Source organism: Leiobunum rupestre, chromosome 2 (genome assembly GCF_980474605.1).
Source record: "Leiobunum rupestre chromosome 2, qqLeiRupe1.1.hap1, whole genome shotgun sequence".
NCBI classification, from domain to species: domain Eukaryota; kingdom Metazoa; phylum Arthropoda; class Arachnida; order Opiliones; family Sclerosomatidae; genus Leiobunum; species Leiobunum rupestre.
Genome location: NC_143385.1, coordinates 74,666,973 through 74,690,062, shown reverse-complemented (window position 1 = coordinate 74,690,062; position 23,090 = coordinate 74,666,973). Strand labels below are relative to the sequence as shown.

The 23,090-nt window shown below is 36.6% G+C and overlaps 2 long non-coding RNA genes across 5 annotated transcripts; one reads left to right on the top strand and one right to left on the bottom strand.

Moving 5' to 3' along the window:
- Window positions 1-5,381: 5,381 nt before the first annotated feature.
- LOC149959012 (uncharacterized) lies at window positions 5,382-9,097 on the top strand. Of its 3 annotated transcripts, none has more exons than XR_016478366.1 (4): window positions 5,382-5,481; window positions 5,748-7,867; window positions 8,468-8,558; window positions 8,726-9,097. It is a non-coding gene; the product is annotated as an uncharacterized LOC149959012 (long non-coding RNA). The 3 variants fall into 3 exon arrangements; XR_016478365.1 differs by lacking the exon at window positions 5,382-5,481 and having other exon boundaries at window positions 5,543-7,720; window positions 7,793-7,867; window positions 8,726-9,094; XR_016478364.1 differs by lacking the exon at window positions 5,382-5,481 and having other exon boundaries at window positions 5,543-7,867; window positions 8,726-9,092.
- A 9,140-nt stretch (window positions 9,098-18,237) lies between these two features.
- On the bottom strand, window positions 18,238-21,793 carry LOC149959011 (uncharacterized). 2 transcript variants are annotated; one of them, XR_016478363.1, is made up of 4 exons: window positions 19,616-21,793; window positions 19,469-19,543; window positions 18,778-18,868; window positions 18,238-18,610 (listed from the first exon to the last, which is right to left on the bottom strand). It is a non-coding gene; the product is annotated as an uncharacterized LOC149959011 (long non-coding RNA). The 2 variants fall into 2 exon arrangements; XR_016478362.1 differs by having other exon boundaries at window positions 18,243-18,610; window positions 19,469-21,793.
- Between the last annotated feature and the right edge of the window lie 1,297 nt (window positions 21,794-23,090).

Here is a 23,090-nt window from a genome sequence, read left to right as displayed (position 1 = left end):
ATGGCGCTAATTCTAAACGCCCGTGTATTTACATCTGTGACCCTAATGCGCGAATATCTCCTCATTACCTCGCTGTATGAATAAGCTGTAACAATGCTCGAAGTAAATGTTAATCTCTTTCGTTAATAGCCTTATTAAATCATTATTTTATGTAATACTGTTTGACTCTCTTTTAATTCATTTAGTCACTGTTAAACTCAGGCTCAAGAATAATTAGATTAACGCAAATATAACAGTGCTCACCTAGATAGTCCATTTTCACAGAGGTTAACAGGGCTTTTTAATAAGGGTGTACATTTTGGCTGAAGGATAGACGTTGAGAAGTTGCATTTTTGATAATTCATGTGATATTGACCAGCAAAAATTGATCTGAATGGCTCAAAGAATGCCTATAACATGTCGCTTTTACATGCTTTTATTTTTTATAACATACTTTTATGCTTGTTTATACTTCTACATTGGCCCTAACCGTGCCAAATTCACCGGTTAAGTAGTTCAATTAAGTTTTATATGTTTAAATCGGTTTTCCCTATAGTCAATTGCAGGATAAGAAAGACAAAATATATAGTACAATCGGAGCAAGGGTACCTCATATCGTTTCCGGTTATTCCACCGCGTGAAATTCGAATTTTGCTCTTTTCGTCGTCTTTTAGCGTCATCTAGAAACCAAAATTGGAATCTTTATTTTTAAATTTCATAATTGTGGGGGTGAGCAAATTTAAAAGATAAGGCATTCCTATCATTCTTAAATTTAAAATAGTATGTATAATTATTTAATTTTGTAAATTTATTTCTACGTCTTACCAGTTAAATTGGCAGTTTCGTTTAAAATAGTTACACGCTCGCTTGGGGCTAACGTTGTCTTAATGAGCTATAAACGTGTAAAATTATGTTTTTCTCTTTACTTGTTAACAATAAACCTTAATCATGCTTTTTATAGTAACCTCTTGGGCTATTTAAAATATTTGGAGCTTCCATTATGGAACTTTCTTTAACAAAATAATTCGGCTGTATTCAGTAATCAAACTCATGACAACATGAAATTAAAAAATAGATTCCAATTTCGGTTCCTAGATGGCGCGAAAAGACGATGAAAATCACGAAATTTGAAATCAGACAAAATATGTTTCTTCCAAATGGTTCCAAGGCGAGGCATTTAACAAAATTTTAGTAATTTTGGCTAAATTTCAACCATTTTAGTAAATTTAGGCAACATCGTGTGATTTGTGGAATTTCAAAAAAGCAGTGAAATTTCAATCGCAATTGCATAATTTTACTGAGATTTAGCATTATTTACTTGATTTTAGTTAATTACAAAGTTTTGAAACAATTTGGAGCAAAAACAATTTTGTCTGAATTTTTTAAAAATTTCAAAGAGGGGGGGGGACCCTTACATTCTGTTGATTCCCCATGTAAAATCCCCTACGAAATTTTTGTTATTGAAAATGTTTTTGGTTGGCATGGTGAAAAACCCGCACTCCGGCCCGTAAGACAAACATTTCTTGGTTACCCTTCGTAATGGTAATTCAAAGACTACCGTGTACCGTATCAGTCACTTATTTTGTCATGGGCTCTTGGACTATTCGTGTTACGCCTTGTAATGTGTAAAGTTTACGAACGGAGATGTTCTCTCAACGTGTTCGTTAAAAAAGTGCCTTAAATACAGCTTAAAGGCCTATAGAATAGTGACAACGTTTTCTCGTGCGCGAATTTCAACCCCTCCCATCCTACACATGCCAACCTTTTGACGACAGAGAGCTTGACCAGCCTTGGAAATAACGGTGGTCAGGTGGTCAAAGACCAATAAATTAATTGCTCAGACCAGTTTATTTATTAAAAAAATGGGGGGTCACTGGTCACCGTGTCCAGTTTATTAATTCGAAATAATAACAAAAAAGCAGAAGGTGACCAGTTTAATAATTCCAAATAATCGGAGATGACCTTTTAATTCAAGGTTTATATCAATTTTGATTTCCCTATTCACTGGATTTCTATGTACAGCGACTCCGCTTACTACCGCCGCGGCCGCACGCCGAGGTTTTATGTAGAGTCCCTTCGCACGCATCCCTCAAACGAGTGGAACTGTCTAACCCCCCTCCGGCCACAAACCCTCAATCCTCTAGTCTCGATTTCCCCCAAGTACGGTAGGCTACCCTGGCTACGCGGTAGCTCTGGAGTTACGGGGCCTAGAGAAAGAGAGATAATACGGTAAATGACGAGGGTCTTCTAGGCTATGGTAGAAGTCTTAGGTGAGATAGTACTATATTGTACTATTCTTGTGGTACTCATAAAATAAAGTTAACTATTTTGAATACGTGTTAAGTTAATGTTACCAACATAATCTAACTTCTAAACATGTAATATAGGTTTTTTTAGTCTTATAAATGACATTAGAACATTTTATATGAGACCAGTTAAATAGTTCATAAGCTAGGGGGTCACTGGTCATAAGGACCAGTTTAATAATTCATATGCTAGGGGGTCACTGGTCAGAAGGACCAGTTTAAAAAAAAACTTATTTCCAAGGCTGAGCGTGACTAGCTTGAGTGGCAGTATGGTCTCTTGCCAAAATAAATTGGCATGTGTAGGACGCGCACGAGAAAATGTAGTCTGTTCTCGGCCCTTGAGCCATTATTTATAAAACGCTTACTCCCAGAAATACATGTATTTCTGTTACTCCTCAATGTAATAAACGTCAAACCAACCAATTGAACTGTGTGTTTGAAAGAACTACAATATACACTTTAAGTTTTAGTAGGAATCAATTTAAGATTAACTCGTAATACCTTAGCGCAGATCTAGGCTGAGAAGCCAATTAGCGGAGGCCGGATTAAGTGTCTGAATATCATTAATAAGTCCGTAGTTACTTCAATGAGATTGGTAGACTTCGCAAAACTGAGAGGTAGGGTGATTGGTCAGCTTATAAGCAGGCCCTCACTTCCTATCATAAGGCCATCCGGGAAGCCAAACAGGCTTCCTGGGGGGATTTTTGTGAGAGTATCTCTGATATAGTGATATTCCCACTACAGCCAAACTTATTTAAAATTATGGCCCATGACAATACAAAACATCTGGATACTATTAAGTGGGGTGGCGGAGTGGTTAGCACTTTCGCCTCGCAGCAAGAGGAACCGGGTTCAATCCCAACTTGTGGCACTGGGTGCAAACTCGGAACTACTTCTTCCGCGTTGAGTTTGCAAGTTCTCTCCCCGCTATATTAAGCGGTTTTCCCCCGAGTTCTTCGGTTTCCCCTTCCATAAAAACTTGTCGAGGTTAACGGTAATAGTAAGTTTAGGGAGCTGTTGGCTCGCGTGGTATGAAGGGCTTGCCACCACCCTCCTACGCATTGTAACCCGGCCAACTGGATTAATGGCTTTAAAAGTCGCTTAGGCCTAAGGTGGTTCCTTGGTTATTAGCCTAGCTGATTATTAAGTTGAAGGATGGTAGTTACTCCAGTTCTGGAAAGGAAACACTGACACATATGCTGGAGGTTCACTTTCCAGATTCTAAGGTCACTGACACAGATGACTCTTATAATCCTCCTCTTCGGCTCAAAAGAACTAAAAAGGTAGATTTGGATGTGGCAAAACAAGTTAGATCACTCAATCCAAGCTTATGTGGGCTATAAAATCATTTAAGCCCTATAAGGCTTCTGGTCCGGATGGAATCTCACCCATCTTGTTGCAGGAGGGAATTGATATTCTCTATCCTGTGCTGTGCAGAATCTAAAGGGCCTGTATTGCTCTTGGGCATATACCGAGCTCCTGGAAGCATTCAAAGGTAATCTTTATTCCTAAACCCAGGAGAACCAGTTATTTCGAGGCTAAGGCCAATCAGTCTAACTTCTCCTAATAGTCTTGGAGAAAATAGTTGATAGACATATTAGAGAGGAGGTTCTTATTGTTACACCCCTCTCTGATGCTCAGTATGCCTATCAAAAGGGCAAATCTACTGACACTACCCATCATGGCATAATTAATTGCCTTGAACGTGCAATTGAGTTCAAAGAAATAGCGTTAGCTGTTTTTCTGGACATCGAGGGGGCTTTTGATAAAGTCTCTAAGGCTGTCATTATTAAGGCTGCTAAACGTTTTGGTATCAATGACACGTTGTGACGACCTCCTTGGTTGGCGAATGGCTGTGGGTCACCACTAGCCGGCGCTGCCCTCAGGGGGGGGGGGTGTTCTTTCACCCCTGCCTGGTTGTGGACAAACTCCTGGTGAGGCTAAACAGGGATGGCTGTCGCGGCTTTGGTTATGCTGACGATGTCGCAGTGATAATTACTGGGAAGTTCCCAGGAACCATTTCGGCTATGATGAGAAAATGATGTGGAATTCTGGTGTAGGGATGTTGGCCTCACCGTCAATCCTGACAAGACGAGCCTGATTCCTTTCACTCGAAGGAAGGTACATGACTTGTTTAAAGATATTTCTTTCTTTCAACTGAGGTAAAATACCTCGGTGTTATTCTCGACAGTAAACTAACATAGAAGCCACATCTTGAGCTCAGTTTCAGGAAGGCAAAAATGTTATTCAGGAGAGTAAGGGGTACCATAAGCAAGTCTTGGATCTATACAATGATAATCAGGCCTATGCTGACGTCTGCAGCAGTGGTTTGGTGGCCGTGGGTACAGCTTAAGTCAGTTCAGGCTGACTATACGCACTGTGCAAAGGCTGGCCTGTGTCAGCATTACAGGAGCTATGAGAACAGCCCCTAGCGTTTCTCTGGAGGTGCTCCATAATATTCTACCGCTTCATCTTTATATGGAGGAGGTTGCAATTATGAGTGCCTATCGGTTACTACATAATGGTTGGTGGAGGTCTGCTAATTGGGAGTGCAGCCACACCAAATTGGTGAGGTTTGACTAACCCTATGCATTAAAATATTGAAATAAAATAAATTTAACCACTTTTGCATAGTAAAAATCTTTAAAACACTTTATTTAAAAATGTTACCAACATTTTTAAATAAAGTGTTTTAAAGATTTTTACTATGCAAAAGTGGTTATATTTATTTTATTTTATTTCAACACACCAAATTGTTTCGGCAATATTCTGGTCACTTAGTCTCTCGAGGGCGGAGGGTGGTGGGCAAATCGTCGCTTTGGAGGGCATATGATGGATCTTCGCTCCGGAGGGCGGAGGGGAATTTGACGGAGTGTATTTATAGACTCTGGGGGAAAGAGGGATGATTGACGGTGTGCGTGTCTTCGCTCCGGGGGGTGGAGGGGTAAAGGATGGAGGGCAGATCATAGCTACGGAGGGTGTGGGATGAATGACGGAGTGCGTATCTTCACTCCGGAGGGCGGAGGGGTGGAGGACGGAGGGCAGATTTAGCTACGGAGGGCGGAGGGGAGAGATAAGGGAGTGTGTATACCGATAAGGGGCACCTGCGGGCGGGGGAAACGGGCCCCTATAGGGGCCCCCTTTTGCGGCAATATTCGGCGGGGTCAAAAGGTTAGCTGATTTACGAGGTCAATAGGTTATCTGCCCCTATGGACACGATGCAAACAATAAATAGGTGTGAAACGGACCCCCCTATAGGGGCCCCATTTTGCGTACATTTTCGGCGGGGTCAAAAGGTTAGGTCAATAGGTTAGATGATTTACGATAGGTTATCTGCCCCTATTCCGCAGGTGGTGTGGACTGACACGATGTTATGCAAACAGCCGGCCAGTCATAGTTAATAGCTGGAGGCACCCCATTTTAGGTCAAAAGGTTAGCTGATTTACGATGTTAGGTCAATAGGTTATCTGCCCCTATGGACACGATGCAAACAGCCGTTAAATAGGTGTGAAACGGACCCCCTATAGGGGCCCCATTTTGCGTACATTTTCGGCAGGTCAATAGGTTAGGTCAATAGGTTAGATGATTTACGATAGGTTATCTGCCCCTATTCCGCGGGTGGTGTGGACTGACACGATGTTATGCAAACAGCCGGCCAGTCATAGTTAATAGCTGGAGGCACCCCATTTTAGGTCAAAAGGTTAGCTGATTTACGATGTTATAACCCATAAAACCCAAGGTGTTAACCCATTTTAGGTCAATAGGTTATCTATGGCGGTGACACGATGTTATGCAAACAGCCTACCCGTCATAGTGAATGTCGAGTTGGTTGGTTTTCGCCGACAAACACTTTCGGGCCCCCTAAGGGTAGCGTAAAATAGCGGGCGGTCATCGGTAAAAGTGTTTTGGGAAAAAAAGAGCAGAGTGTATACAAATTATAAGGTTTTATTTAGATATTCAAAGTTACAGTACATTAAGCGGATGAAAACGTTTAAAGATAAAACAATTTATTTTTAATATATTTATGGTTGGTAGATACCATATTAAACAAATTGTAAAAGTTAAATACACAAAACATATTTTGGTTGGCCACTGTTTCTTTAAAATCTTCAATAATTTTAAATGCTGTTACGTAATTGGACGCGTAGCGGACAACGGTATCATACCTTTCATGTTCATCCGATAGAAATAAATTGTTGGGTGCACATGGTTCTTTATACAATATTTCGTAAATTTTACGATAATTATCGGTTATAACGTAACCCATTAATTCAAAGAGTTTTTGGTTCACTTTAAGGAGTTGAATGTGCGAATTAATGAAATATTTGAGTCTGTCCAATTCTCGAGTTTCCGGCGCTTTGATTACGACCGACGCTTCGGATATCGTACTCTGCAAGGTTAATTCTTTTTGGTCAGACATGGCGGCGGTCACTAGCGCATCAGATAGCGGGAACGGTGATCGAAAGGGCAACCTTTGTGGATCATTTATTTGTTCCCAGTGCCCGTATAAATCGTCCCAGGCGCGCGAAGACATCTCAAAGACCTGGTGTGTGATTTTATTGCATAGAGCTACAGATATATCGAGCTCAGACGTAAAACCCGTAGTAACGAAAAGCTCGGATGAAAGTGAATACCGAGGGTTAATGTTACGCTGAGTCGGATCAAATTTAGACATTTTAGTAGACCCAGGAACGTTATCTACACAGCTTCGTTTAGACATGATGCTCGAGAAACGGTTTGTAGTGTACTGCCGATGGATGACGGGGATGAATCCCTTATATAGCGATAATAATTTGATGACGTAATCAGGATGACGTAATGGGTTGACTCAATGACTCACGCGATTAGTCAAATTTTGCGGTGTTATGTGTATAGCGACGGCCATATTGGTAAACCAAAGAGATAGAAATTCTACAAGTCCCATTAAAAGTAAAATCAACGCGATTAGTAATGCGTTTTTAGGATTGTTCGCGATAAGGCGAGTAACGGGAAAGGCGGGATCGTCCCTATTCGGTAGGGCTGGTGGAATCATCTGACATGATGTTATGCAAACAGCCAGTAGCTATAAACCCGAGTAATGGGCCCCCTACGGCATCTGTCAAACACTTTTTTCCACGTGCGAGTGGTGTTATGAAATAAATCCAAATAGTTCAATGGGTCGAGCCTTTTGTGTATCAATTCATAACTATTTTCACCGACAAACACTTTCCCCGTGTAACATTATTTTCAATCACTTTTACGATGCGCAAAGCTATCCGTCTTACGGAATATCGGCCCTAAGGGGTAAAGGGTAGATAGAGGATGGCCCTTGCCCCCAGCGCGTAAAATAGACACAGCGGGTGTCCCCTCTCGCTAGCTAAAAGTGTCGTTTTTACATCAGGTGTGGATTCTTCGCGCTAAAATGGTTATAACAAACGATTGTTCCCACCAAAAATGTAAAATCCATCTCCGCTGTTCTCGGATGAGGACGTAGCCATTTAAGTTTTTATCAATTTTTATATTTTTAGCTTGGCGATGTATTCCAAAATTAAATGGTAACCACGTATGCGTTACAATTTCAAGATGCAAGATACTCGAGAATGGTAAAATAGTCTATATTTAAAGTTAAAATGCGAAAACTATATTTGTATAGTCGAAATTTATTTTAACGTATTAAAATAAAAATTCATCTTTCTGACAAGAGTCTTACCCATCATACATACACCATCTAATCTGGAATCTATGTTTAACAATTGGAGGAATTCGTGTTTACGATAGGCTCTTTTTTAACGTAACTTAGTACATTAATTGAGTATTTTGAAATATTTTAATATCGGAATTTTTTTTGATGTATTAAAAGTAGAGTTAAGATGCTTTTATAGTATTTTCTATGTATTAGCATATCTGAACTTGCGGTTCAATTTTGGGTACATGGACCACTTACACGCTAATGATATTCAAATGAAGTTTAAAAATATTTCCATTTGAACGAGTCCCTCTTTTTATATCAGCAAAGTACTGAACGATTCTATCTTATGGATTTAAATAGTTCTAACAATAGTACAACTACAACATTTGAGAAAGACACTTTTCCCATTGTGAAAGTGGAATACAAAATAAGAATCACTTCAATTTAAAACGCACTTTAAATTTAAGTATAGACTATTTTACCATTCTCGAGTAACTCTTTTTTTCTTTAAAAGCTGAAGAAATATTAGAAACGACATTAGTGATCAATTAATTGTTTCCGAGTATGACAGACGATTTTTGATATTAAAGAGTCATTTTTCAAAAGTAAGATTGTTTTCGGTTATTTTTTTTTAAAGCTAGCTTAGAAATCACATTATTTTTATATATAATTATTTAGTTGTAATGTTAATTCTTAATTACTGGTAGCCTTCACTAGAAACTATTATAAGAATTATATATGAATTTATAACCAAGCGTGTATTTACCACTAGTGAATGCAATATCAGTCGAAGAATTGAAGAAAGACGGAATCACGTCATTATTAAGAACTGCCCTCACAAAGTAAACTTGGGTAAAGTAGAAGCGGAAATTGATAAACAACGAGTCCGCGCAGAAGCCGTTGCTCGATCGGGACTACCATCGCATCTTTTTGGAAATTTGACAAGTGCTTGGGTGGAACAAATGAAAACCCCTAAACGAATAAACAAAGATATAGAACTTAGACCATGGCAGAAAAGTTTATTGGAACATTTAATTCTCTCAGACAGAAAAATAATATTTGTAATAGGAAAAGATGGAAATGAAGGAAAATCGTGGATGTTAAATTACTTGAAATCCCGTAAGCCCGACTTTGTATATTGTCAGCAAGTGACAGTTTCGGGGAGTGAAATGCTTTTTCAATTGAAAAAAGTTTGCTCTGGTGTGAACCACTTTTTCTTTAACACCTTGAGAAGTATAAAAATATGCGACGAACACTTGGCAGTATTTGAAAGTTTAAAAGATGGTGAAATTGTTAGTACGAAATATAATTGTGTGAGTATAAATATTAGTACTCCAAATGTAGTTTGTGTTTTTGGAAATTATATGCCTGAATCTTACGGTTTAAGTTCTGATAGAATTGTACGATTTTATATAAAAAATAATTATTTATGTAAAAATTAATTATGAAATATGTATAGTAGAAATGTTAATATAAAATTTGCATAATTGAGGACGTGTGAATATAAAAATAGTAAACTTAAGGTTGTTTGTGTTTAATTCCCGATTTTTTTGGTATATGTTCATATTATAGCCCTCCTCAGGTTATCTATATAAAAACAAATGGTTGTACAAAAAAATGAAAAGAAAGAATAATAAAATTGTTGATTTAAACCAGAAAAGGTATGTCGGTCAAATGTTTGAGTTTTCTTAAATTTATTTCATATACATTTCTACATGTTTTTATTTCACTGTAATAAAGTCTCTAACACTTATGAATAGATAATTGTATAATTGATTTACAAGTTATTAGAGTTAGAAATTTAGTCTTAGCAATTGTTTTTTCACGCTTTATTTAAGTCAAGCAATAACATTTTTAAAAATGAAAGCTGTTAAACGAAATAAAATAAGCATTTCTGAACTTTTTATATTAATTATGTTTTATTATTTATAACGATATGGATTTCAATACATTTGAAGAAGCGAGTAAACTCAGCTTATCAGACTTGGGCAAAGTGGTTTTTAATTGATGGTGTTATATAATAAAATATACTTCAGCTTTTGAATAAGATTTTTTTCTATCCAACCGATATCCTTTATATAAAAGCTGAAGTAATTAATCCATTCAATTCAACAAGCATTAAAAAACCCGGTTCAAGTCAGAATAGCTGTGCAAAGTACTAATAACGTAGAAAATGTTTTTGGGGGTTCCATTGACCTGATGAAAAATTTTCATAAGATAAAGTTACTGGACTGATGGAAGCTTCAGTGTTTTCAGAGCGAAGTCTTAATTGCATATTCTAAGTTTTTTTAAAAACAAGTTTATTTCTAAAAATGAAAAGTACATGTTTTATCGGGGGCAAACTTTTTCCGTGTGAATGGAGAAATGATAATTAAAGAGTTAGCTATTTACGATACGGAAACGGAGAAGCATAACGTCTGGACCTTTAAACCACCATATCCATATTCCAGTCTTACGGAAGACGATAAATGGCATTGTAGATGGTTGTATTGGAACATTTGTGATCTCCGTTGGGACGACGGACAGGAAGACTACAACAGCCTAGGAGCCATCGCGAATTATATAAAAGAACAAGGGTTAAAGTTTTTTTTTGGAAAGGTTTAGTAAAGGCCAAAGTTTTATCGGATTTCATAGGAGTTAACGTCAAGAACGTCGAGGATTTTGACTGTCCTACCATTCTTTGTATAAGTGCTCCTAAACATTGTCATTTTCACCGTGACCCTAATAATTTCGCCGTTGTGAAATCTCACAAAATCGCTGTGTGGTACCGAAAAATCGTGTGTAAGAAAATATAAGTCGTTTTAAGATTATTTTTGCTACTTTTTCATCACATTGGTTTTACGTTATGTCTGTTTTCTAAAATTACGTTTCTTAAATAGCGTAACGTATTAAAGTTGAATAAAGAGTTTTTCATTTTATTTTAATTTTAGTGTTTTTATAATATCTTTCTGACTACATGTGTATTGTTTAACTTCTTTCATTTTTAAAAATGAAATTGCTTGATTTAAATAAAGCGTGAAAATTATTAGTTTCGAAAGGATATTTACAAATCTTATCCAATCTAAAGTCCATCGTTCGGGTATTAGTAAGTATTTCATACAAACTAACTTAATTCAGTATTTTTAGAAGTGAAGAGAAAACACATTGTGAAAAACCAAATGAAAAGAGACTTTAAACGGTTTTAAAAATCTTAATATATATATTTAAAAAATCCAACGTTTCGGCAGTGTAGCATATGAAAGTATTAAGTTTCAAAAAGTGCATTTAAATTGAAGTGAGGCCTATTTTGGGATTCCCCTTGTTCCTCCTTCTTTCATCTCAGCATGTTTCCCCTTTTATCATGGTTTCTCTCCAAAAAATAGCCAAAAATCTTAAATCAGTAGGTCTCGCTCCTATTTATCTTCCACCATCCCAAATTGTCAGCTTTATTATGTAATAACAAAGAACCAACAAGGCCATCATTTATAAAATCTCCCGTGCTTGTGGTGATAATTACATTGGGCAATGCCGTAGCCCATTTCTTCAAGGGCGTAAAGAGCCCCAAAAATATAAACAACCCGTACAATAATTCTCCCCTTAACGAACACCTTCGTGTTTTTGGGGCCATAATGCTAGGTGGGGCTCAATAGATATACTAGCTCGACCCAAAATTATATAAAACAAATTTTAATGTACGCGAATCCATCGAAATCTAAAAAAATAAATCTGCGCAATGTTTAAACCGTGACTATGGTCCCTTTAACTTATACACGTTTTCTCCACTTTTTAAATGTTTTATGGACCTCACCCTCTCACACAGACAACAAACTAATTCCTCCTCTCGCAGAATCCACCCATTCAGACCATAGTAGCCCCGAGCGCGAACGAAGATATCGAGCCCATATAACACTTCGACGGGGGTCGACTCGCCTTTGAGAAAAAAACGCTCGCGGCTAAAGAACAGTGGCATCCACTATATGTATGCATAAATATTTTTTCGTCCCAAAGTTTTACCATCGTACTGTCAGACTTGTAAAAATCCCATGAAGAAGGAGGAACAGTTCCTCCGAAACGTTCGATTTTTTAAATAAATATATTGTGAATTTTAAAAACGGTTAAAGTCTCTTTTCACTAAGTATTTTATATATTTGAATATCGGAATTGTATTTCGTTGCGTTAAAAGTAGAGTTTAGATGTATAGTCTTTTTAAGTAATACTCGTGATATAGGGTCAAGTACCAAGCATATTTAAGTACTACAATGATATTAAATTAAAGTTTAAAAATATTTCCATTCTACGTTACTTTAACAACGAATATTCTATGACGTCAAAACACTCAAATCCATGTTTCAAATTCAAATTAACCGCGCAAAACACTTAAATCTATGTTTTCATTTGATTTTTAAATTAACCGCGACGCGCCCCCAGACCGCGCCCCCCCGAGAAATCCGCGCCCCAGACCGCGCCCCCCAGGGGAAATCAGCGCACGCGCGCCGCCCCTGGCTACGGCGAGGCGGGGAGGGCTTCGTATATCAACATATTGTGTTCAGGCCAACTTGTTCACTATGTTATATTGTTTTACTAATTTACGCGCACTGTGATTTTCGCAACTTACCATTAATATATTAGCATCTCTGTATAATGTATATAAACAAGGTATTTAACAATGAGTCGGTTAACGCCATGCAGTTACATTAACATCGCTGCAAAATATCGCGTTAATCATTCAATCAATCAGCTAAAGCACATATCGTGATGACTACATGTAAGTCGTTCCGGCTTCGTAGGTATGTCTCTTAAATAAATAACTAAATAAATAAATAAATCTAACCGTCATAAGAACATTTGTACCTACACATATTGCACTTTCATTACTTGAAACTTCAGATTAGTTAGATTGTATCGCTAATTAATCCACTGAATATTTTAGTATCCCGTTTTTGTGAATAATTCCAAACCGAGTTAGTTTTGTTTGAAGTTACGAGCAGACCTGTTTCAATAAAGTTTTAAAACGGAATTTATTTTTCCTGAGTGACAGAGAAAAGATTCGTTCATACCAAAAAAAGGTAACGTCGTCCATCGTAAGTTAATGCGAACTTGTCGTATTGTCGAAAACGTATACCGTTAAATTGTTAAAGCTCTCGTGGAGGTTTACGATAATAATATGTAATGACTAACGTAGCTAAACGATAATAGTAAGTTATGACTAACGTAGTTTAATGATAATAGTAAGTAATGACTAAACGCAAAATTTAACCATGGTTAATTTAAACTAGTAAATAGTAAGTAATATACTATAGAGACAGATACTTCATGGTTTAAAATACACTTTTATTAAAAAGAATATTGGGGAAGCTTTTTCGAGCCCACTCGTTCCTTTTCAACCCTGATAGAAATGACTAAAAAATCCAAATACAAACAGATAGAGCGCGTAATCGGATAATACAGAAATATAAATTACTTGATCAAAAAATTTTACGAATAATTTTGAGAGGTAGCTACTTTTGTTATTACTATAAGATGTTTTCGAAAACACCGTGCGAAAATGATACGTTATCGATTAACCCTGTAGTCGTTTTACCACTGCCACTTCCTACTAGAATTGAGAACTGGGGAGTTGGGGAAATGGGTCGCCCATTTCCCCAACTGTTCATTACGCCAACTTCGTAAAAAAATTAGTTGGTGAAATGCTCGGTTGGGGAAATGCATAGGGTTTGCGAGTTGGGGGAATGGGTAAATCATTTCCCCAACTGTTCATTACGCCAACTTCGTGAAAAAATTGGTTGGCGAAATGCTCGGTTGGGGAAATGCATAGGGTTTGCGAGTTGGGGGAATGGGCAACTCATTTCCCCAACTCCCCAGTTCTCAATTCTAGTAGGAAGTGGCAGTGGTAAAACGACTACAGGGTTAATCGATAACGTATCATTTTCGCACGGTGTTTTCGAAAACATCTTATAGTAATAACAAAAGTAGCTACCTCTCAAAATTATTCGTAAAATTTTTTGATCAAGTAATTTATATTTCTGTATTATCCGATTACGCGCTCTATCTGTTTGTATTTGGATTTTTTAGCCATTTCTATCAGGGTTGAAAAGGAACGAGTGGGCTCGAAAAAGCTTCCCCAATATTCTTTTTAATAAAAGTGTATTTTAAACCATGAAGTATCTGTCTCTATAGTATATTACTTACTATTTACTAGTTTAAATTAACCATGGTTAAATTTTGCGTTTAGTCATTACTTACTATTATCATTAAACTACGTTAGTCATAACTTACTATTATCGTTTAGCTACGTTAGTCATTACATATTATTATCGTAAACCTCCACGAGAGCTTTAACAATTTAACGGTATACGTTTTCGACAATACGACAAGTTCGCATTAACTTACGATGGACGACGTTACCTTTTTTTGGTATGAACGAATCTTTTCTCTGTCACTCAGGAAAAATAAATTCCGTTTTAAAACTTTATTGAAACAGGTCTGCTCGTAACTTCAAACAAAACTAACTCGGTTTGGAATTATTCACAAAAACGGGATACTAAAATATTCAGTGGATTAATTAGCGATACAATCTAACTAATCTGAAGTTTCAAGTAATGAAAGTGCAATATGTGTAGGTACAAATGTTCTTATGACGGTTAGATTTATTTATTTATTTAGTTATTTATTTAAGAGACATACCTACGAAGCCGGAACGACTTACATGTAGTCATCACGATATGTGCTTTAGCTGATTGATTGAATGATTAACGCGATATTTTGCAGCGATGTTAATGTAACTGCATGGCGTTAACCGACTCATTGTTAAATACCTTGTTTATATACATTATACAGAGATGCTAATATATTAATGGTAAGTTGCGAAAATCACAGTGCGCGTAAATTAGTAAAACAATATAACATAGTGAACAAGTTGGCCTGAACACAATATGTTGATATACGAAGCCCTCCCCGCCTCGCCGTAGCCAGGGGCGGCGCGCGTGCGCTGATTTCCCCTGGGGGGCGCGGTCTGGGGCGCGGATTTCTCGGGGGGGCGCGGTCTGGGGGCGCGTCGCGGTTAATTTAAAAATCAAATGAAAACATAGATTTAAGTGTTTTGCGCGGTTAATTTGAATTTGAAACATGGATTTGAGTGTTTTGACGTCATAGAATATTCGTTGTTAAAGTAACGTAGAATGGAAATATTTTTAAACTTTAATTTAATATCATTGTAGTACTTAAATATGCTTGGTACTTGACCCTATATCACGAGTATTACTTAAAAAGACTATACATCTAAACTCTACTTTTAACGCAACGAAATACAATTCCGATATTCAAATATATAAAATACTTAGTGAAAAGAGACTTTAACCGTTTTTAAAATTCACAATATATTTATTTAAAAAATCGAACGTTTCGGAGGAACTGTTCCTCCTTCTTCATGGGATTTTTACAAGTCTGACAGTACGATGGTAAAACTTTGGGACGAAAAAATATTTATGCATACATATAGTGGATGCCACTGTTCTTTAGCCGCGAGCGTTTTTTTCTCAAAGGCGAGTCGACCCCCGTCGAAGTGTTATATGGGCTCGATATCTTCGTTCGCGCTCGAGGCTACTATGGTCTGAATGGGTGGATTCTGCGAGAGGAGGAATTGGTTTGTTGTCTGTGTGAGAGGGTGAGGTCCATAAAACATTTAAAAAGTGGAGAAAACGTGTATAAGTTAAAGGGACCATAGTCACGGTTTAAACATTGCGCAGATTTATTTTTTTAGATTTCGATGGATTCGCGTACATTAAAATTTGTTTTATATAATTTTGGGTCGAGCTAGTATATCTATTGAGCCCCACCTAGCATTATGGCCCCAAAAACACGAAGGTGTTCGTTAAGGGGAGAATTATTGTACGGGTTGTTTATATTTTTGGGGCTCTTTACGCCCTTGAAGAAATGGGCTACGGCATTGCCCAATGTAATTATCACCACAAGCACGGGAGATTTTATAAATGATGGCCTTGTTGGTTCTTTGTTATTACATAATAAAGCTGACAATTTGGGATGGTGGAAGATAAATAGGAGCGAGACCTACTGATTTAAGATTTTTGGCTATTTTTTGGAGAGAAACCATGATAAAAGGGGAAACATGCTGAGATGAAAGAAGGAGGAACAAGGGGAATCCCAAAATAGGCCTCACTTCAATTTAAATGCACTTTTTGAAACTTAATACTTTCATATGCTACACTGCCGAAACGTTGGATTTTTTAAATATATATATTAAGATTTTTAAAACCGTTTAAAGTCTCTTTTCATTTGGTTTTTCACAATGTGTTTTCTCTTCACTTCTAAAAATACTGAATTAAGTTAGTTTGTATGAAATACTTACTAATACCCGAACGATGGACTTTAGATTGGATAAGATTTGTAAATATCCTTTCGAAACTAATAATTTTCACGCTTTATTTAAATCAAGCAATTTCATTTTTAAAAATGAAAGAAGTTAAACAATACACATGTAGTCAGAAAGATATTATAAAAACACTAAAATTAAAATAAAATGAAAAACTCTTTATTCAACTTTAATACGTTACGCTATTTAAGAAACGTAATTTTAGAAAACAGACATAACGTAAAACCAATGTGATGAAAAAGTAGCAAAAATAATCTTAAAACGACTTATATTTTCTTACACACGATTTTTCGGTACCACACAGCGATTTTGTGAGATTTCACAACGGCGAAATTATTAGGGTCACGGTGAAAATGACAATGTTTAGGAGCACTTATACAAAGAATGGTAGGACAGTCAAAATCCTCGACGTTCTTGACGTTAACTCCTATGAAATCCGATAAAACTTTGGCCTTTACTAAACCTTTCCAAAAAAAAACTTTAACCCTTGTTCTTTTATATAATTCGCGATGGCTCCTAGGCTGTTGTAGTCTTCCTGTCCGTCGTCCCAACGGAGATCACAAATGTTCCAATACAACCATCTACAATGCCATTTATCGTCTTCCGTAAGACTGGAATATGGATATGGTGGTTTAAAGGTCCAGACGTTATGCTTCTCCGTTTCCGTATCGTAAATAGCTAACTCTTTAATTATCATTTCTCCATTCACACGGAAAAAGTTTGCCCCCGATAAAACATGTACTTTTCATTTTTAGAAATAAACTTGTTTTTAAAAAAACTTAGAATATGCAATTAAGACTTCGCTCTGAAAACACTGAAGCTTCCATCAGTCCAGTAACTTTATCTTATGAAAATTTTTCATCAGGTCAATGGAACCCCCAAAAACATTTTCTACGTTATTAGTACTTTGCACAGCTATTCTGACTTGAACCGGGTTTTTTAATGCTTGTTGAATTGAATGGATTAATTACTTCAGCTTTTATATAAAGGATATCGGTTGGATAGAAAAAAATCTTATTCAAAAGCTGAAGTATATTTTATTATATAACACCATCAATTAAAAACCACTTTGCCCAAGTCTGATAAGCTGAGTTTACTCGCTTCTTCAAATGTATTGAAATCCATATCGTTATAAATAATAAAACATAATTAATATAAAAAGTTCAGAAATGCTTATTTTATTTCGTTTAACAGCTTTCATTTTTAAAAATGTTATTGCTTGACTTAAATAAAGCGTGAAAAAACAATTGCTAAGACTAAATTTCTAACTCTAATAACTTGTAAATCAATTATACAATTATCTATTCATAAGTGTTAGAGACTTTATTACAGTGAAATAAAAACATGTAGAAATGTATATGAAATAAATTTAAGAAAACTCAAACATTTGACCGACATACCTTTTCTGGTTTAAATCAACAATTTTATTATTCTTTCTTTTCATTTTTTTGTACAACCATTTGTTTTTATATAGATAACCTGAGGAGGGCTATAATATGAACATATACCAAAAAAATCGGGAATTAAACACAAACAACCTTAAGTTTACTATTTTTATATTCACACGTCCTCAATTATGCAAATTTTATATTAACATTTCTACTATACATATTTCATAATTAATTTTTACATAAATAATTATTTTTTATATAAAATCGTACAATTCTATCAGAACTTAAACCGTAAGATTCAGGCATATAATTTCCAAAAACACAAACTACATTTGGAGTACTAATATTTATACTCACACAATTATATTTCGTACTAACAATTTCACCATCTTTTAAACTTTCAAATACTGCCAAGTGTTCGTCGCATATTTTTATACTTCTCAAGGTGTTAAAGAAAAAGTGGTTCACACCAGAGCAAACTTTTTTCAATTGAAAAAGCATTTCACTCCCCGAAACTGTCACTTGCTGACAATATACAAAGTCGGGCTTACGGGATTTCAAGTAATTTAACATCCACGATTTTCCTTCATTTCCATCTTTTCCTATTACAAATATTATTTTTCTGTCTGAGAGAATTAAATGTTCCAATAAACTTTTCTGCCATGGTCTAAGTTCTATATCTTTGTTTATTCGTTTAGGGGTTTTCATTTGTTCCACCCAAGCACTTGTCAAATTTCCAAAAAGATGCGATGGTAGTCCCGATCGAGCAACGGCTTCTGCGCGGACTCGTTGTTTATCAATTTCCGCTTCTACTTTACCCAAGTTTACTTTGTGAGGGCAGTTCTTAATAATGACGTGATTCCGTCTTTCTTCAATTCTTCGACTGATATTGCATTCACTAGTGGTAAATACACGCTTGGTTATAAATTCATATATAATTCTTATAATAGTTTCTAGTGAAGGCTACCAGTAATTAAGAATTAACATTACAACTAAATAATTATATATAAAAATAATGTGATTTCTAAGCTAGCTTTAAAAAAAAATAACCGAAAACAATCTTACTTTTGAAAAATGACTCTTTAATATCAAAAATCGTCTGTCATACTCGGAAACAATTAATTGATCACTAATGTCGTTTCTAATATTTCTTCAGCTTTTAAAGAAAAAAAGAGTTACTCGAGAATGGTAAAATAGTCTATACTTAAATTTAAAGTGCGTTTTAAATTGAAGTGATTCTTATTTTGTATTCCACTTTCACAATGGGAAAAGTGTCTTTCTCAAATGTTGTAGTTGTACTATTGTTAGAACTATTTAAATCCATAAGATAGAATCGTTCAGTACTTTGCTGATATAAAAAGAGGGACTCGTTCAAATGGAAATATTTTTAAACTTCATTTGAATATCATTAGCGTGTAAGTGGTCCATGTACCCAAAATTGAACCGCAAGTTCAGATATGCTAATACATAGAAAATACTATAAAAGCATCTTAACTCTACTTTTAATACATCAAAAAAAATTCCGATATTAAAATATTTCAAAATACTCAATTAATGTACTAAGTTACGTTAAAAAAGAGCCTATCGTAAACACGAATTCCTCCAATTGTTAAACATAGATTCCAGATTAGATGGTGTATGTATGATGGGTAAGACTCTTGTCAGAAAGATGAATTTTTATTTTAATACGTTAAAATAAATTTCGACTATACAAATATAGTTTTCGCATTTTAACTTTAAATATAGACTATTTTACCATTCTCGAGTATCTTGCATCTTGAAATTGTAACGCATACGTGGTTACCATTTAATTTTGGAATACATCGCCAAGCTAAAAATATAAAAATTGATAAAAACTTAAATGGCTACGTCCTCATCCGAGAACAGCGGAGATGGATTTTACATTTTTGGTGGGAACAATCGTTTGTTATAACCATTTTAGCGCGAAGAATCCACACCTGATGTAAAAACGACACTTTTAGCTAGCGAGAGGGGACACCCGCTGTGTCTATTTTACGCGCTGGGGGCAAGGGCCATCCTCTATCTACCCTTTACCCCTTAGGGCCGATATTCCGTAAGACGGATAGCTTTGCGCATCGTAAAAGTGATTGAAAATAATGTTACACGGGGAAAGTGTTTGTCGGTGAAAATAGTTATGAATTGATACACAAAAGGCTCGACCCATTGAACTATTTGGATTTATTTCATAACACCACTCGCACGTGGAAAAAAGTGTTTGACAGATGCCGTAGGGGGCCCATTACTCGGGTTTATAGCTACTGGCTGTTTGCATAACATCATGTCAGATGATTCCACCAGCCCTACCGAATAGGGACGATCCCGCCTTTCCCGTTACTCGCCTTATCGCGAACAATCCTAAAAACGCATTACTAATCGCGTTGATTTTACTTTTAATGGGACTTGTAGAATTTCTATCTCTTTGGTTTACCAATATGGCCGTCGCTATACACATAACACCGCAAAATTTGACTAATCGCGTGAGTCATTGAGTCAACCCATTACGTCATCCTGATTACGTCATCAAATTATTATCGCTATATAAGGGATTCATCCCCGTCATCCATCGGCAGTACACTACAAACCGTTTCTCGAGCATCATGTCTAAACGAAGCTGTGTAGATAACGTTCCTGGGTCTACTAAAATGTCTAAATTTGATCCGACTCAGCGTAACATTAACCCTCGGTATTCACTTTCATCCGAGCTTTTCGTTACTACGGGTTTTACGTCTGAGCTCGATATATCTGTAGCTCTATGCAATAAAATCACACACCAGGTCTTTGAGATGTCTTCGCGCGCCTGGGACGATTTATACGGGCACTGGGAACAAATAAATGATCCACAAAGGTTGCCCTTTCGATCACCGTTCCCGCTATCTGATGCGCTAGTGACCGCCGCCATGTCTGACCAAAAAGAATTAACCTTGCAGAGTACGATATCCGAAGCGTCGGTCGTAATCAAAGCGCCGGAAACTCGAGAATTGGACAGACTCAAATATTTCATTAATTCGCACATTCAACTCCTTAAAGTGAACCAAAAACTCTTTGAATTAATGGGTTACGTTATAACCGATAATTATCGTAAAATTTACGAAATATTGTATAAAGAACCATGTGCACCCAACAATTTATTTCTATCGGATGAACATGAAAGGTATGATACCGTTGTCCGCTACGCGTCCAATTACGTAACAGCATTTAAAATTATTGAAGATTTTAAAGAAACAGTGGCCAACCAAAATATGTTTTGTGTATTTAACTTTTACAATTTGTTTAATATGGTATCTACCAACCATAAATATATTAAAAATAAATTGTTTTATCTTTAAACGTTTTCATCCGCTTAATGTACTGTAACTTTGAATATCTAAATAAAACCTTATAATTTGTATACACTCTGCTCTTTTTTTCCCAAAACACTTTTACCGATGACCGCCCGCTATTTTACGCTACCCTTAGGGGGCCCGAAAGTGTTTGTCGGCGAAAACCAACCAACTCGACATTCACTATGACGGGTAGGCTGTTTGCATAACATCGTGTCACCGCCATAGATAACCTATTGACCTAAAATGGGTTAACACCTTGGGTTTTATGGGTTATAACATCGTAAATCAGCTAACCTTTTGACCTAAAATGGGGTGCCTCCAGCTATTAACTATGACTGGCCCGCTGTTTGCATAACATCGTGTCAGTCCACACCACCTGCGGAATAGGGGCAGATAACCTATCGTAAATCATCTAACCTATTGACCTAACCTATTGACCTGCCGAAAATGTACGCAAAATGGGGCCCCTATAGGGGGTCCGTTTCACACCTATTTAACGGCTGTTTGCATCGTGTCCATAGGGGCAGATAACCTATTGACCTAACATCGTAAATCAGCTAACCTTTTGACCTAAAATGGGGTGCCTCCAGCTATTAACTATGACTGGCCGGCTGTTTGCATAACATCGTGTCAGTCCACACCACCTGCGGAATAGGGGCAGATAACCTATCGTAAATCATCTAACCTATTGACCTAACCTTTTGACCCCGCCGAAAATGTACGCAAAATGGGGCCCCTATAGGGGGGTCCGTTTCACACCTATTTATTGTTTGCATCGTGTCCATAGGGGCAGATAACCTATTGACCTCGTAAATCAGCTAACCTTTTGACCCCGCCGAATATTGCCGCAAAAGGGGGCCCCTATAGGGGCCCGTTTCCCCCGCCCGCAGGTGCCCCTTATCGGTATACACACTCCCTTATCTCTGAGGGGTATTAGACGGAGTGTAGCTCTACTCACTGGAGTGCTGAGGGTATTAGACGGAGTGTAGATCTACCCTCTGGAGGGCGGAGGGGTAGAGGATGGAGGGCAGATATTAGTTATGGAGGGCGGATAGATGAATGAAGGAGTACGTACGTTCGTTCCGGAGGGCAGAGGGATGGAGGGTGGAGGGCAGCTATTTTGCCCATGTGTGCGGCTGCTTTGCCGAAGTAGATCGTTCATTCCCGGTTCTGAAGTCATCCTGTAAAGAAGCTCTTGTTGCTTCTCGCCCGACATGCCTACTGGTTCGTGCCCAGTACCAAGGGACGCCACGTTTATCATACCAGCTGTGAGTCCGTTCCTTATTACCTATTAAATAAAAAAATGCTTTTATCAAAGCAGTTGAAAGGTTGATTTAAGGGGTAGTTGGGATCAATGAAGGCACAGATATTGGAAATGTTTTAGAATTAAAGAGTTATTTTTTGGAATTATTTTAAAAAGCAAAATATATTTATAAAATAATTTCCATAAATTTTTCCTCACCTTTTAAACATTTTAAAACCTTTTCCTTAAATTTGAGCCTTGAAACTGTAACAGTTAACTGAGAAATTTTTAAATTGTAAAGGAGTACGCATGTTTAGTTCAGAATTATGTATATTAAAATGGAAATATTTAAAATGAATTTTAAAATCGGCCGCCATGGATATAAAATAGGGCAGTGGGATAAAAAATTCCAAAGAAAGACGTACTACGAGCTGAGTTATTTTGCTAAATAAGGCACCATATTTTTGAAACGCTTATTTCTGGCAATGATTTTCAATGCAATATATGCAGTGCTTCCATATGCGGGGAATTTTTCCTTATCCCTGAATTTTGCAACCTTTAAAAACGCTAAAAGGGAATAATGCAATTTAAGAGGGAAAACGGGAAAAGGGTGATTATAAAAGTAATGTAAGTAACGATCTAAATATCCAAAGCAACTTTTGAGGATATGTTTTTGCAAAACTATTCAAATGTAAGTAATTTTGTAATAAATAAAACCTTAAAGTAAGATTTATTTTCAGAATTAATCTGAATATCTTTTAAAAAAAATGGGAATTTCTAGGCCAAAAACG